This window comes from Nerophis ophidion, linkage group LG14 (assembly GCF_033978795.1).
Source record: "Nerophis ophidion isolate RoL-2023_Sa linkage group LG14, RoL_Noph_v1.0, whole genome shotgun sequence".
Lineage (NCBI taxonomy): Eukaryota > Metazoa > Chordata > Actinopteri > Syngnathiformes > Syngnathidae > Nerophis > Nerophis ophidion.
The window spans coordinates 8,382,830-8,396,936 of NC_084624.1; the positions used below are offsets into that span (position 1 = coordinate 8,382,830).

The window sequence follows — 14,107 nt, forward strand, 5'->3', positions numbered from 1 at the left end:
ACAAAGTAGTGTATAGTTCTAACTTATATCTGTCAGTAAACACGTTATGGAAGGTAAAAACTACAACATAATACAAAGTAATGTATAGTTCTAACTTATATCTGTCAGTAGACACGTTATGGAAGGTAAAAACTACAATATAATACAAAGTAGTGTGTTGTTCTAACTTATATCTGTCAGTATGCACGTTATGGAAGGTAAAAACTACAATATGATACAAAGTAATGTAAAGTTCTAACATATATCTGTCAGTAGATACGTTATGGAAGGTAAAAACTACAATATAATACAAAGCAGTGTATAGTTCTAAGTTATATCTGTCAGTAGACACGTTATGGAAGGTAAAAACTACAACATTTATAATACAATGTAGTGTATAGTTCTAACTTATATCTGTCAGTAAACACGTTATGGAAGGTAAAAACTACAACATAATACAAAGTAATGTATAGTTCTAACTTATATCTGTCAGTAGACACGTTATGGAAGGTAAAAACTACAATATAATACAAAGTAGTGTATAGTTCTAACATATATCTATCAGTAGACACGTTATGGAAGGTAAAAACTACAATATAATACAAAGTAGTGTATAGTTCTAAGTTATATCTGTCAGTAGGCACGTTATGGAAGGTAAAAACTACAATACAATACAAAGTAGTGTATAGTTCTAACATATATCTGTCAGTAGACATGTTATGGAAGGTAAAAACTACAATATAATACAAAGTAGTGTGTTGTTCTAACATATATCTCTCAGTAGACACGTTATGGAAAGTAAAAACTACAATATAATACAAAGTAGTGTATAGTTCTAAATTATATCTGTCAGTAGACACGTTATGGAAGGTAAAAACTACAATATAATACAAATTAGTGTATAGTTCTAACATATATCTGTCAGTAGACACGTTATGGAAGGTAAAAACTACAACATAATACAAAGTAGTGTATAGTTCTAACTTTTATCTGTCAGTAGACACGTTATGGAAGGTAAAAACTACAATATGATACAAATTAGTGTATAGTTCTAACATATATCTGTCAGTAAACACGTTATGGAAGGTAAAAACTACAACATAATACAAAGTAGTGTATAGTTCTAATTTATATTTGTCAGTAGACACGTTATGGAAGGTAAAAACTACAATATGATACAAAGTAATGTAAAGTTCTAACATATATCTGTCAGTAGACACGTTATGGAAGGTAAAAACTACAACATAATACAAAGTAGTGTATAGTTCTAACTTATATCTGTCAGTAGACACGTTATGGAAGGTAAAAACTACAATATGATACAAAGTAATGTAAAGTTCCTACATATATCTGTCAGTAGACATGTTATGGAAGGTAAAAACTACAATATAATACAAAGTAGTGTGTTGTTCTAAGTTATATCTGTCAGTAGACACATTATGGAAGGTAAAAACTACAACATTTATAATACAAAGTAGTGTATAGTTCTAACTTATATCCGTCAGTAGACACGTTATGGAAGGTAAAAACTACAATATAATACAAAGTAGTGTATAGTTCTAACATATATCTATCAGTAGACACGTTATGGAAGGTAAAAACTACAATATAATACAAAGTAGTGTATAGTTCTAAGTTATATCTGTCAGTAGGCACGTTATGGAAGGTAAAAACTACAATACAATACAAAGTAGTGTATAGTTCTAACATATATCTGTCAGTAGACATGTTATGGAAGGTAAAAACTACAATATAATACAAAGTAGTGTGTTGTTCTAACATATATCTCTCAGTAGACACGTTATGGAAAGTAAAAACTACAATATAATACAAAGTAGTGTATAGTTCTAACTTATATCTGTCAGTAGACACGTTATGGAAGGTAAAAACTACAATATAATACAAATTAGTGTATAGTTCTAACATATATCTGTCAGTAGACACGTTATGGAAGGTAAAAACTACAACATAATACAAAGTAGTGTATAGTTCTAACTTTTATCTGTCAGTAGACACGTTATGGAAGGTAAAAACTACAATATGATACAAAGTAATGTAAAGTTCTAACATATATCTGTCAGTAGACACGTTATGGAAGGTAAAAACTACAATATAATACAAAGTAGTGTGTTGTTCTAACTTATATCTGTCAGTAGACACATTATGGAAGGTAAAAACTACAACATTTATAATACAAAGTAGTGTATAGTTCTAACTTATATCTGTCAGTAAACACGTTATGGAAGGTAAAAACTACAACATAATACAAAGTAATGTATAGTTCTAACTTATATCTGTCAGTAGACACGTTATGGAAGGTAAAAACTACAATATAATACAAAGTAGTGTGTTGTTCTAACTTATATCTGTCAGTATGCACGTTATGGAAGGTAAAAACTACAATATGATACAAAGTAATGTAAAGTTCTAACATAAATCTGTCAGTAGACACGTTATGGAAGGTAAAAACTACAATACAATACAATGTAGTGTATAGTTCTAAGTTATATCTGTCAGTAGACACGTTATGGAAGGTAAAAACTACAACATTTATAATACAAAGTAGTGTATAGTTCTAACTTATATCTGTCAGTAAACACGTTATGGAAGGTAAAAACTACAACATAATACAAAGTAATGTATAGTTCTAACTTATATCTGTCAGTAGACACGTTATGGAAGGTAAAAACTACAATATAATACAAAGTAGTGTGTTGTTCTAACATATATCTCTCAGTAGACACGTTATGGAAGGTAAAAACTACAATACAATACAAAGTACTGTATAGTTCTAACATATATCTGTCAGTAGACACGTTATGGAAGGTATAAACTACAATATAATACAAAGTAGTGTGTTGTTCTAACATATATCTCTCAGTAGACACGTTATGGAAAGTAAAAACTACAATATAATACAAAGTAGTGTATAGTTCTGACTTATATCTGTCAGTAGACACGTTATGGAAGGTAAAAACTACAATATAATACAAATTACTGTATAGTTCTAACATATATCTGTCAGTAGACACGTTATGGAAGGTAAAAACTACAACATAATACAAAGTAGTGTATAGTTCTAATTTATATTTGTCAGTAGACACGTTATGGAAGGTAAAAACTACAATATGATACAAAGTACTGTAAAGTTCTAACATATATCTGTCAGTAGACACGTTATGGAAGGTAAAAACTACAACATAATACAAAGTAGTGTATAGTTCTAACTTATATCTGTCAGTAGACACGTTATGGAAGGTAAAAACTACAATATGATACAAAGTAATGTAAAGTTCCTACATATATCTGTCAGTAGACACGTTATGGAAGGTAAAAACTACAATATAATACGAAGTAGTGTGTTGTTCTAAGTTATATCTGTCAGTAGACACATTATGGAAGGTAAAAACTACAACATTTATAATACAAAGTAGTGTATAGTTCTAACTTATATCTGTCAGTAAACACGTTATGGAAGGTAAAAACTACAACATAATACAAAGTAATGTATAGTTCTAACTTATATCCGTCAGTAGACACGTTATGGAAGGTAAAAACTACAATATAATACAAAGTAGTGTGTTGTTCTAACTTATATCTGTCAGTATGCACGTTATGGAAGGTAAAAACTACAATATGATACAAAGTAATGTAAAGTTCTAACATATATCTGTCAGTAGATACGTTATGGAAGGTAAAAACTACAATATAATACAAAGTAGTGTATAGTTCTAAGTTATATCTGTCAGTAGACACGTTATGGAAGGTAAAAACTACAACATTTATAATACAATGTAGTGTATAGTTCTAACTTATATCTGTCAGTAAACACGTTATGGAAGGTAAAAACTACAACATAATACAAAGTAATGTATAGTTCTAACTTATATCTGTCAGTAGACACGTTATGGAAGGTAAAAACTACAATATAATACAAAGTAGTGTGTTGTTCTAACTTATATCTGTCAGTATGCACGTTATGGAAGGTAAAAACTACAATATGATACAAAGTAATGTAAAGTTCTAACATATATCTGTCAGTAGACACGTTATGGAAGGTAAAAACTACAACATTTATAATACAATGTAGTGTATAGTTCTAACTTATATCTGTCAGTAAACACGTTATGGAAGGTAAAAACTACAACATAATACAAAGTAATGTATAGTTCTAACTTATATCTGTCAGTAGACACGTTATGGAAGGTAAAAACTACAATATAATACAAAGTAGTGTATAGTTCTAACATATATCTATCAGTAGACACGTTATGGAAGGTAAAAACTACAATATAATACAAAGTAGTGTATAGTTCTAAGTTATATCTGTCAGTAGGCACGTTATGGAAGGTAAAAACTACAATACAATACAAAGTAGTGTATAGTTCTAACATATATCTGTCAGTAGACATGTTATGGAAGGTAAAAACTACAATATAATACAAAGTAGTGTGTTGTTCTAACATATATCTCTCAGTAGACACGTTATGGAAAGTAAAAACTACAATATAATACAAAGTAGTGTATAGTTCTAACTTATATCTGTCAGTAGACACGTTATGGAAGGTAAAAACTACAATATAATACAAATTAGTGTATAGTTCTAACATATATCTGTCAGTAGACACGTTATGGAAGGTAAAAACTACAACATAATACAAAGTAGTGTATAGTTCTAACTTTTATCTGTCAGTAGACACGTTATGGAAGGTAAAAACTACAATATGATACAAATTAGTGTATAGTTCTAACATATATCTGTCAGTAGACACGTTATGGAAGGTAAAAACTACAACATAATACAAAGTAGTGTATAGTTCTAATTTTTATTTGTCAGTAGACACGTTATGGAAGGTAAAAACTACAATATGATACAAAGTAATGTAAAGTTCTAACATATATCTGTCAGTAGACACGTTATGGAAGGTAGAAACTACAACATAATACAAAGTAGTGTATAGTTCTAACTTATATCTGTCAGTAGACACGTTATGGAAGGTAAAAACTACAATATGATACAAAGTAATGTAAAGTTCCTACATATATCTGTCAGTAGACACGTTATGGAAGGTAAAAACTACAATATAATACAAAGTAGTGTGTTGTTCTAAGTTATATCTGTCAGTAGACACATTATGGAAGGTAAAAACTACAACATTTATAATACAAAGTAGTGTATAGTTCTAACTTATATCTGTCAGTAGACACGTTATGGAAGGTAAAAACTACAATATAATACAAAGTAGTGTATAGTTCTAACATATATCTATCAGTAGACACGTTATGGAAGGTAAAAACTACAATATAATACAAAGTAGTGTATAGTTCTAAGTTATATCTGTCAGTAGGCACGTTATGGAAGGTAAAAACTACAATACAATACAAAGTAGTGTATAGTTCTAACATATATCTGTCAGTAGACATGTTATGGAAGGTAAAAACTACAATATAATACAAAGTAGTGTGTTGTTCTAACATATATCTCTCAGTAGACACGTTATGGAAAGTAAAAACTACAATATAATACAAAGTAGTGTATAGTTCTAACTTATATCTGTCAGTAGACACGTTATGGAAGGTAAAAACTACAATATAATACAAATTAGTGTATAGTTCTAACATATATCTGTCAGTAGACACGTTATGGAAGGTAAAAACTACAACATAATACAAAGTAGTGTATAGTTCTAACTTTTATCTGTCAGTAGACACGTTATGGAAGGTAAAAACTACAATATGATACAAAGTAATGTAAAGTTCTAACATATATCTGTCAGTAGACACGTTATGGAAGGTAAAAACTACAATATAATACAAAGTAGTGTGTTGTTCTAACTTATATCTGTCAGTAGACACATTATGGAAGGTAAAAACTACAACATTTATAATACAAAGTAGTGTATAGTTCTAACTTATATCTGTCAGTAAACACGTTATGGAAGGTAAAAACTACAACATAATACAAAGTAATGTATAGTTCTAACTTATATCTGTCAGTAGACACGTTATGGAAGGTAAAAACTACAATATAATACAAAGTAGTGTGTTGTTCTAACTTATATCTGTCAGTATGCACGTTATGGAAGGTAAAAACTACAATATGATACAAAGTAATGTAAAGTTCTAACATAAATCTGTCAGTAGACACGTTATGGAAGGTAAAAACTACAATACAATACAATGTAGTGTATAGTTCTAAGTTATATCTGTCAGTAGACACGTTATGGAAGGTAAAAACTACAACATTTATAATACAAAGTAGTGTATAGTTCTAACTTATATCTGTCAGTAAACACGTTATGGAAGGTAAAAACTACAACATAATACAAAGTAATGTATAGTTCTAACTTATATCTGTCAGTAGACACGTTATGGAAGGTAAAAACTACAATATAATACAAAGTAGTGTGTTGTTCTAACATATATCTCTCAGTAGACACGTTATGGAAGGTAAAAACTACAATACAATACAAAGTACTGTATAGTTCTAACATATATCTGTCAGTAGACACGTTATGGAAGGTATAAACTACAATATAATACAAAGTAGTGTGTTGTTCTAACATATATCTCTCAGTAGACACGTTATGGAAAGTAAAAACTACAATATAATACAAAGTAGTGTATAGTTCTGACTTATATCTGTCAGTAGACACGTTATGGAAGGTAAAAACTACAATATAATACAAATTACTGTATAGTTCTAACATATATCTGTCAGTAGACACGTTATGGAAGGTAAAAACTACAACATAATACAAAGTAGTGTATAGTTCTAATTTATATTTGTCAGTAGACACGTTATGGAAGGTAAAAACTACAATATGATACAAAGTACTGTAAAGTTCTAACATATATCTGTCAGTAGACACGTTATGGAAGGTAAAAACTACAACATAATACAAAGTAGTGTATAGTTCTAACTTATATCTGTCAGTAGACACGTTATGGAAGGTAAAAACTACAATATGATACAAAGTAATGTAAAGTTCCTACATATATCTGTCAGTAGACACGTTATGGAAGGTAAAAACTACAATATAATACGAAGTAGTGTGTTGTTCTAAGTTATATCTGTCAGTAGACACATTATGGAAGGTAAAAACTACAACATTTATAATACAAAGTAGTGTATAGTTCTAACTTATATCTGTCAGTAAACACGTTATGGAAGGTAAAAACTACAACATAATACAAAGTAATGTATAGTTCTAACTTATATCCGTCAGTAGACACGTTATGGAAGGTAAAAACTACAATATAATACAAAGTAGTGTGTTGTTCTAACTTATATCTGTCAGTATGCACGTTATGGAAGGTAAAAACTACAATATGATACAAAGTAATGTAAAGTTCTAACATATATCTGTCAGTAGATACGTTATGGAAGGTAAAAACTACAATATAATACAAAGTAGTGTATAGTTCTAAGTTATATCTGTCAGTAGACACGTTATGGAAGGTAAAAACTACAACATTTATAATACAATGTAGTGTATAGTTCTAACTTATATCTGTCAGTAAACACGTTATGGAAGGTAAAAACTACAACATAATACAAAGTAATGTATAGTTCTAACTTATATCTGTCAGTAGACACGTTATGGAAGGTAAAAACTACAATATAATACAAAGTAGTGTGTTGTTCTAACTTATATCTGTCAGTAGACACGTTATGGAAGGTAAAAACTACAACAGAATACAAAGTAGTGTATAGTTCTAACTTATATCTGTCAGTAGACACGTTATGGAAGGTAAAAACTACAATATAATACAAAGTAGTGTATAGTTCTAACATATATCTATCAGTAGACACGTTATGGAAGGTAAAAACTACAATATAATACAAAGTAGTGTATAGTTCTAAGTTATATCTGTCAGTAGGCACGTTATGGAAGGTAAAAACTACAATACAATACAAAGTAGTGTATAGTTCTAACATATATCTGTCAGTAGACATGTTATGGAAGGTAAAAACTACAATATAATACAAAGTAGTGTGTTGTTCTAACATATATCTCTCAGTAGACACGTTATGGAAAGTAAAAACTACAATATAATACAAAGTAGTGTATAGTTCTAACTTATATCTGTCAGTAGACACGTTATGGAAGGTAAAAACTACAATATAATACAAATTAGTGTATAGTTCTAACATATATCTGTCAGTAGACACGTTATGGAAGGTAAAAACTACAACATAATACAAAGTAGTGTATAGTTCTAACTTTTATCTGTCAGTAGACACGTTATGGAAGGTAAAAACTACAATATGATACAAAGTAATGTAAAGTTCTAACATATATCTGTCAGTAGACACGTTATGGAAGGTAAAAACTACAATATAATACAAAGTAGTGTGTTGTTCTAACTTATATCTGTCAGTAGACACATTATGGAAGGTAAAAACTACAACATTTATAATACAAAGTAGTGTATAGTTCTAACTTATATCTGTCAGTAAACACGTTATGGAAGGTAAAAACTACAACATAATACAAAGTAATGTATAGTTCTAACTTATATCTGTCAGTAGACACGTTATGGAAGGTAAAAACTACAATATAATACAAAGTAGTGTGTTGTTCTAACTTATATCTGTCAGTATGCACGTTATGGAAGGTAAAAACTACAATATGATACAAAGTAATGTAAAGTTCTAACATAAATCTGTCAGTAGATACGTTATGGAAGGTAAAAACTACAATATAATACAAAGTAGTGTATAGTTCTAAGTTATATCTGTCAGTAGACACGTTATGGAAGGTAAAAACTACAACATTTATAATACAAAGTAGTGTATAGTTCTAACTTATATCTGTCAGTAAACACGTTATGGAAGGTAAAAACTACAACATAATACAAAGTAATGTATAGTTCTAACTTATATCTGTCAGTAGACACGTTATGGAAGGTAAAAACTACAATATAATACAAAGTAGTGTGTTGTTCTAACATATATCTCTCAGTAGACACGTTATGGAAGGTAAAAACTACAATACAATACAAAGTACTGTATAGTTCTAACATATATCTGTCAGTAGACACGTTATGGAAGGTATAAACTACAATATAATATAAAGTAGTGTGTTGTTCTAACATATATCTCTCAGTAGACACGTTATGGAAAGTAAAAACTACAATATAATACAAAGTAGTGTATAGTTCTAACTTATATCTGTCAGTAGACACGTTATGGAAGGTTAAAACTACAATATAATACAAATTAGTGTATAGTTCTAACATATATCTGTCAGTAGACACGTTATGGAAGGTAAAAACTACAACATAATACAAAGTAGTGTATAGTTCTAATTTATATTTGTCAGTAGACACGTTATGGAAGGTAAAAACTACAATATGATACAAAGTAATGTAAAGTTCTAACATATATCCGTCAGTAGACACGTTATGGAAGGTAAAAACTACAACATAATACAAAGTAGTGTATAGTTCTAACTTATATCTGTCAGTAGACACGTTATGGAAGGTAAAAACTACAATATGATACAAAGTAATGTAAAGTTCTAACATATATCTGTCAGTAGACACGTTATGGAAGGTAAAAACTACAATATGATACAAAGTAGTGTGTTGTTCTAAGTTATATCCGTCAGTAGACACATTATGGAAGGTAAAAACTACAACATTTATAATACAAAGTAGTGTATAGTTCTAACTTATATCTGTCAGTAGACACGTTATGGAAGGTAAAAACTACAATATAATACAAAGTAGTGTATAGTTCTAAGTTATATCTCTCAGTAGACACGTTATGGAAGGTAAAAACTACAACATAATACAAAGTATTGTGTTGTTCTAACTTATATCTGTCAGTAGACACGTTATGGAAGGTAAAACCTACAATATAATACAAATTAGTGTATAGTTCTAACATATATCTGTCAGTAGACACGTTATGGAAGGTAAAACCTACAATATAATACAAATTAGTGTATAGTTCTAACATATATCCGTCAGTAGACACGTTATGGAAGGTAAAAACTATAATATAATACAAAGTAGTGTATAGTTCTAAGTTATATCTGTCAGTAGACATGTTATGGAAGGTAAAAACTACAATATAATACAAATTAGTGTGTAGTTCTAACATATATCTGTCAGTGGACATGTGATGGAAGGTAAAAACTACAATATAATACAAAGTAGTGTGTAGTTCTAACTTATATCTGTCAGTAGACACGTTATGGAAGGTAAAAACTACAATATAATACAAATTAGTGTATAGTTCTAACTTATATCTCTCAGTAGACACGTTATGGAAGGTAAAAACTACAACATAATACAAAGTAATGTATAGTTCTAACTTATATCTGTCAGTAGACACGTTATGGAAGGTAAAAACTACTATATAATACAAAGTATTGTGTTGTTCTAACTTATATCTGTCAGTAGACACGTTATGGAAGGTAAAAACTACGATATAATACAAAGTAGTGTGTTGTTCTAAGTTATATCTGTCAGTAGACACGTTATGGAAGGTAAAAACTACAATATAATACAAAGTAGTGTATAGTTCTAACTTATATCTGTCAGTAGACACGTTATGGAAGGTAAAAACTACAACATAATACAGAGTAATGTATAGTTCTAACTTATATCTGTCAGTAGACACGTTATGGAAGGTAAAAACTACAATATCATACAAAGTAGTATATAGTTCTAAGTTATATCTCTCAGTAGACACGTTATGGAAGGTAAAAACTACAACATAATGCAAAGTAATGTATAGTTCTAACTTATATCTGTCAGTAGACACGTTATGGAAGGTAAAAACTACAATATAATACAAAGTAGTGTATAGTTCTAACTTATATCTCTCAGTAGACACGTTATGGAAGGTAAAAACTACAACATAATACAAAGTAATGTATAGTTCTAACTTATATCTGTCAGTAGACACGTTATGGAAGGTAAAAACTACAATATAATACAAAGTATTGTGTTGTTCTAACTTATATCTGTCAGTAGACACGTTATGGAAGGTAAAACCTACAATATAATACAAATTAGTGTATAGTTCTAACATATATCTGTCAGTAGACACGTTATGGAAGGTAAAAACTATAATATAATACAAAGTAGTGTATAGTTCTAAGTTATATCTGTCAGTAGACATGTTATGGAAGGTAAAAACTACAATATAATACAAAGTAGTGTGTAGTTCTAACATATATCTGTCAGTAGACATGTTATGGAAGGTAAAAACTACAATATAATACAAAGTAGTGTATGATTCTAACGTATATCTGTCAGTAAACATGTTATGGAAGGTAAAAACTACAATATAATACAAAATAGTGTGTTGTTCTAACTTATATCTGTCAGTAGACACGTTATGGAAGGTAAAAACTACAATATGATACAAAGTAGTGTATAGTTCTAACTTATATCTGTCAGTAGACACGTTATGGAAGGTAAAAACTACAATATGATACAAAGTAATGTAAAGTTCTAACATATATCTGTCAGTAGACACGTTATGGAAGGTAAAAACTACAATATAATACAAAGTAGTGTGTTGTTCTAAGTTATATCTGTCAGTAGACACATTATGGAAGGTAAAAACTACAATATAATACAAATTAGTGTATAGTTCTAACATATATCTGTCAGTAGACACGTAATGGAAGGTAAAAACTGCAACATAATACAAAGTAGTGTATAGTTCTAATTTATATTTGTCAGTAGACACGTTATGGAAGGTAAAAACTACAATATGATACAAAGTAATGTAAAGTTCTAACATATATCTGTCAGTAGCCACGTTATGGAAGGTAAAAACTACAACATAATACAAAGTAGTGTATAGTTCTAACTTATATCTGTCAGTAGACACGTTATGGAAGGTAAAAACTACAACATAATACAAAGTAATGTAAAGTTCTAACATATATCCGTCAGTAGACACGTTATGGAAGGTAAAAACTACAATATAATACAAAGTAGTGTGTTGTTCTAAGTTATATCTGTCAATAGACACATTATGGAAGGTAAAAACTACAACATTTATAATACAAAGTAGTGTATAGTTCTAACTTATTTCTGTCAGTAGACACGTTATGGAAGGTAAAAACTACAACATAATACAGAGTAATGTATAGTTCTAACTTATATCTGTCAGTAGACACGTTATGGAAGGTAAAAACTACAATATAATACAAAGTAGTGTATAGTTCTAAGTTATATCTCTCAGTAGACACGTTATGGAAGGTAAAAACTACAACATAATACAAAGTAATGTATAGTTCTAACTTATATCTGTCAGTAGGCACGTTATGGAAGGTAAAAACTACAATATAATACAAAGTAGTGTATAGTTCTAACTTATATCTCTCAGTAGACACGTTATGGAAGGTAAAAACTACAACATAATACAAAGTAATGTATAGTTCTAACTTATATCTGTCAGTAGACACGTTATGGAAGGTAAAAACTACAATATAATACAAAGTAGTGTGTTGTTCTAACTTATATCTGTCAGTAGACACGTTATGGAAGGTAAAACCTACAATATAATACAAATTAGTGTATAGTTCTAACATATATCTGTCAGTAGACACGTTATGGAAGGTAAAAACTATAATATAATACAAAGTAGTGTATAGTTCTAAGTTATATCTGTCAGTAGACATGTTATGGAAGGTAAAAACTACAATATAATACAAATTAGTGTGTAGTTCTAACATATATATGTCAGTAGACATGTTATGGAAGGTAAAAACTACAATATAATACAAAGTAGTGTATGATTCTAACATATATCTGTCAGTAGACACATTATGGAAGCTAAAAACTACAATATAATACAAAGTAGTGTATAGTTCTAACGTATATCTGTCAGTAAACATGTTATGGAAGGTAAAAACTACAATATAATACAAAATAGTGTGTTGTTCTAACTTATATCTGTCAGTAGATACGTTATGGAAGGTAAAAACTACAATATGATACAAAGTAGTGTATAGTTCTAACTTATATCTGTCAGTAGACACGTTATGGAAGGTAAAAACTACAATATGATACAAAGTAATGTAAAGTTCTAACATATATCTGTCAGTAGACACGTAATGGAAGGTAAAAACTACAATATAATACAAAGTAGTGTATAGTTCTAACATATATCTGTCAGTAGACACGTTATGGAAGGTAAAAACTACAACATTCATAGTACAAAGTAGTGTATAGTTGTAACTTATATCTGTCAGTAGACACGTCATGGAAGGTAAAAACTACAATATAATACAAAGTAGTGTATAGTTCTAACTTATATCTGTCAGTAGACACGTTATGGAAGGTAAAAACTACAATATAACACAAAGTAGTGTATAGTTCTAACATATATCTGTCAGTAGACACGTTATGGAAGGTAAAATCTACAATATAATACATAGTGTATAGGTCTAACTTATATCTGTCAGTAGTCACGTTATGGAAGGCAAAAACTACAATATAATACAAAGCAGTGTATAGTTCTAACATATATCCGTCAGTAGACACGTTATGGAAGGTAAAAACTACAATATAATACAAAGTAGTGTATTGTTCTAACATATATTTGTCAGTAGACACGTTATGGAAGGTAAAAACTCCAACATAATACAAAGTAGTGTATAGTTCTAACTTATATCTGTCAGTAGACACGTTATGGAAGGTAAAAACTACAATATAATACAAAGTAGTGTATAGTTCTAACATATATCTGTCGATAAACATGTTATGGAAGGTAAAAACTACAATATAATACAAAATAGTGTGTTGTTCTAACTTATATCTGTCAGTAGATACGTTATGGAAGGTATAAACTACAATATAATACAAAGTAGTGTGTTGTTCTAACATATATCTCTCAGTAGACACGTTATGGAAGGTAAAAACTACAATATAATACCAAATAGTGTGTTGTTCTAACTTATATCTGTTAGTAGATACGTTATGGAAGGTAACAACTACAACATAATACAAAGTAGTGTATAGTTCTAACATGTATCTGTCAGTAGACATGTTATGGAAGGCAAAAACTACAATATAATACAAAGTAGTGTATAGTTCTAACTTATATCTGTCAGTAGACATGTTATGGAAGATAAAAACTACAATATAATAC

The 14,107-nt window shown here is 29.3% G+C and overlaps 1 protein-coding gene across 1 annotated transcript in view; it reads left to right on the plus strand.

Annotated features, from left to right (window-relative positions):
* clstn2a (calsyntenin 2a) overlaps window positions 1-14,107 on the plus strand; it is a 376,557-nt gene that overhangs the window by 187,220 nt on the left and 175,230 nt on the right. The gene's annotated exons all lie outside the window — the stretch shown is intronic.